The sequence below is a fragment of the Neomonachus schauinslandi genome, chromosome 3 (genome assembly GCF_002201575.2).
Source record: "Neomonachus schauinslandi chromosome 3, ASM220157v2, whole genome shotgun sequence".
NCBI classification, from domain to species: domain Eukaryota; kingdom Metazoa; phylum Chordata; class Mammalia; order Carnivora; family Phocidae; genus Neomonachus; species Neomonachus schauinslandi.
In genome coordinates this window covers 173944082-173951251 of record NC_058405.1, presented here as the reverse complement: position 1 = coordinate 173951251, position 7170 = coordinate 173944082, and positions in this window count along the sequence as shown.

Sequence of the window (7170 nt, the reverse complement as noted above, 5' to 3'; positions counted from 1 at the left end):
CTTTCTTTCTTTCTTTCTTTCTTTCTTTCTTTCTTTCTTTCTTTCTTCTTTCTCTTTCTTTCTTTCTTTCTTCTTTCTCTTTCTTTCTTTCTTTTTCTTTCTCTTTCTTCCTTTCTTTCTTTTTTCTTTCTCTTTTTCTTTCTTTCTTTCTTTTCTTTTGATTTTCTTTCCTCAACCACTTTTTATCCCATCCTAATCATCAAGCTGTCTCCTAGGCACTTGAGATACAGTGATCTAGATAGGTAAGGATTTCTACCTTCCCGAAGCTTATAGTCTAGAGAAGAGAGAGCCGATAAACAGTAGTGTATGTAATACACACGCAGATTATGGAGTATGTTCAAAGTGGTAAGTGCTGTGAGAGGGGAAACATGTTTGGAATATAGCACAGCCAGGGACATCAGGAGTGCTAGGGGAGGAGCAGTTGGGAATAGGTGCACAGAATGGGCCTCAGTGAGAAGGTAGCATTTGAGCAAATTCTCAGAGGAGGTGGAGGAGTTACGTGTGGGAGATCTATAGGAGAGCATTCAGAGAAGAGTGGGCATTGGAAGCAATGCTCTTGAGGCGGGAGCCGGGCTAATATGGCTGGAGCAGAGCTCTAAGGAGGGGGAAGGAGGAGGATACACTTAGAGGATGCTATGGGCTGGATTGTGTCCCCTCCCTTCCCCGCCCCTTCATATGTTAGAGTCCCGCAGTAAGTCAGAATGGGACCTTATTTAGAAATAGGGCTGTCGCAGATGTCAGCAGCTAGGATGAGGCCATCAGAGGGTGCCCGAATCCAACATGACTAGGGTCCTTAGAAAAAGGGGAAATTTGGACACAGACACAGGCATCTGAGGAGAGCATCATGTGACGATGAGGGCAGAGATCAGGCTGATGCATCTATAAGCCAAGGCATGCCAAAGATGCCCAGCAAGCCAGCAGGCACTAGGAGAGAAGCCTGGGACGGCTTTTCCCTGGCAGCCCTCAGAGGAACCAACCCTGCTGACACGCTTATCCTGGACATCCAGCCTCCAGGACTGTAAGACAATAACTCTCTGCTGTGTGAGCCACGCCAGCACACTAACACACAGGGATGATGAGGCGGGATGGCAGTGGGGGAATGATGGGGAAGGCCCTAAAGGATTTTGGCTTTTCAAATTCGTTTTTTCATGATTAAATGGGATATATCCCCCCAAATGCAAGCATTGTTCAACATCAGAAGACCATTAATATAATCCACATGCTAATATATCTAAGAAGAAAAAAAAATCGTATGACCGTCTACATAGGCCTTTGACAAATTTCAATACCCACTACTCCCCGATTTAAAAAATAAAACTCAATATAACACTGTATGTTAACCACACTGGAATGAAAATAAAAAAATAATTAAAATCCACCTAGACCTGCAGGCAGAAAGCATTCTCAAAAATAGGAGAATGGAATTGTATTCATAAATAAGGTAGAAGTGAATCTCTCAATTACAAAAATCAGTTTTAAGACAGAAAAATGAAACTCCACAAAATCAGATAGGTGACAACTTTAAAAACAAGTGTTAATGGAACTCCAGCTTTTATCTGGATTTTGCCAGCTTTTCCATTATTACCTCTTTCCATACCAGGATCCAGGCCAGGGGACCACATTGCCTCTAGCTGGCATGTCACCCCAATCTCCTGTGACCCAGGGTAGTTTTGCTCAGTCCTTCCTTGTTTCTCATGACCTTGATAGTCTTGAGGAGTGCTGTTCAGGTATCCTATAGAACGCTCCCCCGCCCCAATCTGGGTTTGTCTGATGTTTTTCTCCCGACTAGATGGGGGTAATGGGTTTTTGGAGAGGATACCACAGGTGGGTGACTTCTCATCATATTCTGTTGGGAGGGTAGGAGCACAAAGCATCCCTGGTGATGTCAACCTTCCTTAATTGGTTAAGGTAGTGTTCGCCAGGTTTCTCCACCGTGAAGCTGCTTAAAATGCACTCAAAAATATTAAAGCAGTGAAATTCATTCTTTGGAGCCATGGGAGGGCAGTGAGAAGGCATGGTGTGATCTGACTTAGAATGTCAAACATCACTCCGGCGGGCATGAGGAGGAGAGATTAGAAGAGCAGGAGGACTGGGAGGTCACTTCAGTAACCTAGGTGAGAAAGGGAAGGTGGCAGGGGCCAGGGCATCAGCTGTTGGGGTAATGAGAAAATAGGAGTTGGAATCTATTTTGGTAGAACCGGCAGAACTTTCTGGCAGATTGAATGTCGGGTGTGAGAGATAGGTGTCAAAGAAGAGTCTACAAAGTGGCCTGAGCTACTGGAAGGACGGAGTGGCCACCGACTGAGCTAAGATGAAGATTCTAATCTGCCTCTTCACTCCTCTCCACTACTTCATCCACTTAACCAATATTTGCTTGGTGCCAGAGCCGGCTGCAGGACCCGGTGCAAAATGAAAGCTTGGGGTCCTTCATTCCAAAAGCAGGAGAAAAGCTTGTTTCTTTCTTCTACGATCGTTCTCTTAACTGGACTCTGTGTTTTTTTGTTTTGTTTTGTTTTAAGTAGGCTCCACACGGGAAGCCCAATGTGAGGCTCAAACTCACAACTCTGAGGTCAAGACCTGGGCTTTCTTAAGCGTCTAGCCACTCAGGTGCCCCTAAAGATAGTCTCTAATGGACTCTGTGTTTTTTATTTGCTCTTTAATGCTGTGCTCCCCGAGGCATAGGGCCCTGTGGGGTGGGGGAGTGGGAGGCTGAGCCCAAGGAGGCAATAAGGGTGGGACTGCATGTGAGCTGAACTCCAAGCCCCTGTGCGCACTTCACTGTCCCACCAGACTTCACTCAGAAGACACCAACTCCGAGATAAAGTATTAAGAAGTTCAAGGCAGTGACTGCAGAGCATTCTGCCCCAAGCTCAGGGCTCTTTTGAGCACAGGACTCCATGTGGCTGTGCTGGTCACCCACCCACTTCCTGTTTGGCATCTACTTGTATGTGTCACACACTTTGCGGGGCACGGAGAATGCAAAAAAGAATCTTTTATAGTTCCTGCCTTTAAGGAGGGGTGAGGAACGAAGGGATGGTTTATGAATCACTACTCTGTGCCAGAGTCTTGCCTATTCACAGCCCAGTGGGAGGGAAAGACTTCTAAAAATGATTCAATAACACAGTCTGGAAACCACAACAGTGGAGAACCCGGGCGGGTGACACAGGAAGGGAGGGGAGGGAGGATGCAGGGCATTCAGGGCTTGAGGAGCTGGGAGTTCAGTGGACAGGAGACTCAACGTCCTGGGCTTCTGCTTATGAACCTACCTGGACCGGCAAATTGGAGTGAGGAGAAGGGGAAATGACCATTAGAAGGTTATTTACTGTTTTGTGTGTGTGTGTGTGTGTGTGTGTGTGTGTGTGTGTGTGTGAAAATGGCTAAATACATATTTTTTTAATTGCAAAAGTCATGCTCATTTGAGAAATTGGGCAACATCAAAAGATATAAACAAGAAAGCAACTATGTGTAATCCCACCACCCAAAGATAACCACTGTTAACATTTTGACTCTCTTTCCTATTTTTTCCCCTGGGCGCACACATGCATTTATTACAAAGTGTTATCCTACTGTACATTCTACTTGTTAACCCGTATTTGCCCTTGGCAGCCTATTATAGCTACCTTTCCCTAACATTAATTGTAGCTATCAGTGTTGTGTTTAATGGACACACAGTGTTCCGTTTTATAGATCTACTTTAATTTGTATAAAAGTTTTGGAAGGGCACTGAAGTTTATCAACCTGTATTATATAAACAACCCTGTGATAAGCTTTGTCTTCCCTCCCTCCCTCCCCCTGCCTTCCATTCCTCACATTAAGTGGGATTTCAGGGTCAGAGGGTCTGCATTATTTAGTGTGTTTGATGCATATTCTCCCAACAGGACTGTGTGTGGAGGGGGCGGGTACAAAGACAGCAAAATGTGATTGAACAATTATTATCTGCCGGATACTATGCTAAGCACTTTACACGTATTAACTCATCGATCCTCATATCAGTTCTGTGAGCTAGGTGCTACTTTTCTTCCCATTTTACAGACGAGAAAATTAGGGGCAATTGAGCCAGTATCCAAGGCTCTGAAGGGCAACAACTGGCCAGGGACAGGGTTGAGATCTGCACCACGGTCGTTCGGTTCCAGAGCCTGCACTCTATCCCAGTTCATCATCACGTAGCACCATGAGGCGAGTATCATTATCCCCATTTTTATGGGTAAGGATTTTTTTTAAGTTTTAATTTTAATTCCAAAGATAAAGATATTTTGATACACATTAAGAAACTTGTCCAAGATCATCAACCAATAAAGGAAGGGCCATATTCGAAGCATCATCTGTCTGACTCCAAAGCAGAGATTTCTGGGTCCTTCATGAAGATGTCTGAATTCATTCAGGAGTGTGTTCTCAGCTGGGTTTTTATGTGCTTACTTTTCAACGTTCCTCTTTGGCTTCTGCCAGAGCTCGGCAATCAGGGCTCGGAGGTCTGCACCTGCCCAGGTCATATCTCGGTCAAGTCCTCACTTACCCTGACTCTCACAGCCTGGACCCTGTGATGCACTGACTTTCCTCCCCTCTCCTCTCATCCTAGATCACCTTGTTTTCTAGAACTCTTTCAGTTGGTCACAGTTTTGGTTGCCAGTCACAGGACACTCAGCCTGAACTGGTCTTAACAATAGAGAACTGAAAAGTACCCAGGGAAAATTGCCTCTGGTTTGTTCAGGACTCTGGCTCGGTTTCTCTGTGATTCTCTCAGTTCTGCCTTCCTCTGTGTGTTAGTTTTGGTCCTTGGACTGGTTTGCCATTTATATACCAAATGGCTTCCAGCTGTAACTAAGACGACATCCTTGCTTTTCCGCTGTCACCAAATAGTCGCCCCAAACTTGGCTCTGCGTGGGTCATCTTAGTCACATGCTTACCGCGCACCTGTCACTATGGCAATGGGGGTGATCACTGGGGAGAGGGGTGAATCCCCTCCTCCACCTCCCCTACCTCTCTTTCGGTCCCCAGGTCCAAGTGGACCCTTCTGCAGGGATGTGAAGAGATGCTGCCGTTGGCATGAAAGCTGACACTGGACGGAATAGATATACTTGTGGCTGTGTTGTGTGGCTCACATGCTCTTGCACAGAAGCTTCCATTTTCAAAACAGAGTGGCAAGAAGAGGCCTCTGCATTTTGCCAGAGGACTGGCATCCAGGTGACACATGTCACAACAATCTTGGTGGCATTGGATGTTCTGCACAGAATAGTAAATGCTTTCCCATTAGGAACCTTATAGATCCGTTGAAGAGGGAGCAGTTCTAAGTGGGAAGGTGCCGTACGGAAGATATGTTGGGTGGGCCGACTTGCTGGAACATTTTCAAGTGGGTAACATTTTATTCCAAGCTCATCTATATGTGCCTTTCCCCTCCTTCAGTGAAATGCTCTTTCCTTTCTCTCCTTCCATAAAGGGGAGAGTCTTTAACTCTTGTCCTCCAGATCGCCTTCCCACTGGAGACCTAAGCTACCACCACTCTTGCCCCCACAACCACCCAGAGGGACTGCTTCTCCTTTACTCCTTGGGCCTGAGGGAAGACCAGACCCTTTCCTCATACCTCAGTCATTCATTGGGTTAGACTGGAATGTTGGACTGACTAGAGTCAGGGCTTAAGAAAAGCAGAAGGGAGTTATATACAAAGAAGGACTTAAAGTATTAGCTAGGGCGGCTCCTGCCCTGGTCTTTCTCTTTGGGTCCCTTGCAAGGACTGCTCGGTCCTGCGACTACCGCCCCCTTGTGGCAGACACTCTCTTTGCCCATGGCCTCTGCTTGCACTTGAGTATTCGTAGGCGTTTCGCAGACAGGCCCCAGGCAGTCTGTTTTTTCCTGTGTTACCAGTCACTGTTTGCTGCCCCAGAATTACTTTTCCCCTAGATGATTAATAAGGGAATGTCCGTTCCCTTCAGGGACTCCCCACCTTCAAGTGCTTTCTGGTCTAGGCATCAGAACACAACAGTCCAACACCAGTAAAAGTAAAGCATGGGTGGCCCCAGGGCAATTGTCTCCTTATACTTCCTGCTACTTTTTATGAATGAGAAGAGAACCCAGGAGGAGAGCATGACTTAGCTCAGAAAGTACGCTTGCCGGTGGACAGAACTTAGGCACCGGGGGCATGATTAATTGGCATTTATGGTAGGGGCAGACTTTATACTTGAACAGATCGATGCTAACTTTAAACTCAAGAGGGTGGTTGGAGAAGAACGATGCCAGACAGACCGGCCCGGCTGTGTGGAAGTGAAGCTTTCAGGCCTACCTCATCTATGACCGTGCAGCCGAAAGCAATAGACGCTCTGACTCACGGTGGTGACCTGATCTGTGACTCACAGCAGGTGTATCTAATGTTATTTCTTCTACAACCATGGATTGAGCACCTACTTTGTTCCCTGACAGAGGATCAGAAGATGGATCAGAGAGGGTCTCTATTCTCTAGAAGCTCACAGTCTGGTGGGGAAGGCTGACTTGTAAGCACGTCGTTATAATGCAGTAGGGTTCATGTTGTAACAGAGACGGGTTACTGTACCAGAGGAGTAAAGCCAGGGGACACACATTAGCTGCTGGGAACAGCTGAGGCAGGTTTTGAGAAGCCATCCTTCATTCTGGGAGAGGAGCAACTCCTCGTTCACAGATTGCCCCAGCTCCAGTGGTCTCCCTGTTGTCCAGCCAGATTGCGGGAGTGGTCCCAGCCCCCAGCCTCGGGCCATTCTAATCAACCAACTGTTGAGAATGGTTGTGTGGTGTGTCGGGGTGTGGGGGGGGTGGTTCTCCCTCTGATCTTTATGACGTCTCCACCACCCCCTGGGGCCACCCCAAAGAAGCCTACAGGACAAGTAAAAATTGTGTGCTTGTTGTCCAAACACAGCTTGAGGACAGACCTCCACCTCCTTCCCACAAAATTGAGCAGGGATGGAGGGGGGACCAGTCCCTCCTAAGTGGGGGGCTCCTACCAGGCCCGCCTACAGTGGACTCCTGAAGTTTCTACTGTCAAAAGTAAAATCCTCTCCCCTTTATTCGTGTCCAAGCAAGTTGGAAGCTTTCAAAGGTGATCTAAGGGAATTTAAGGACAAACAAGTGGGCACAAATGCAAGAAAAAGAGAACAAACATAGTCATCCAAGTGGAGAATTCAGATAGTGGACCCTTAACTCCATCTT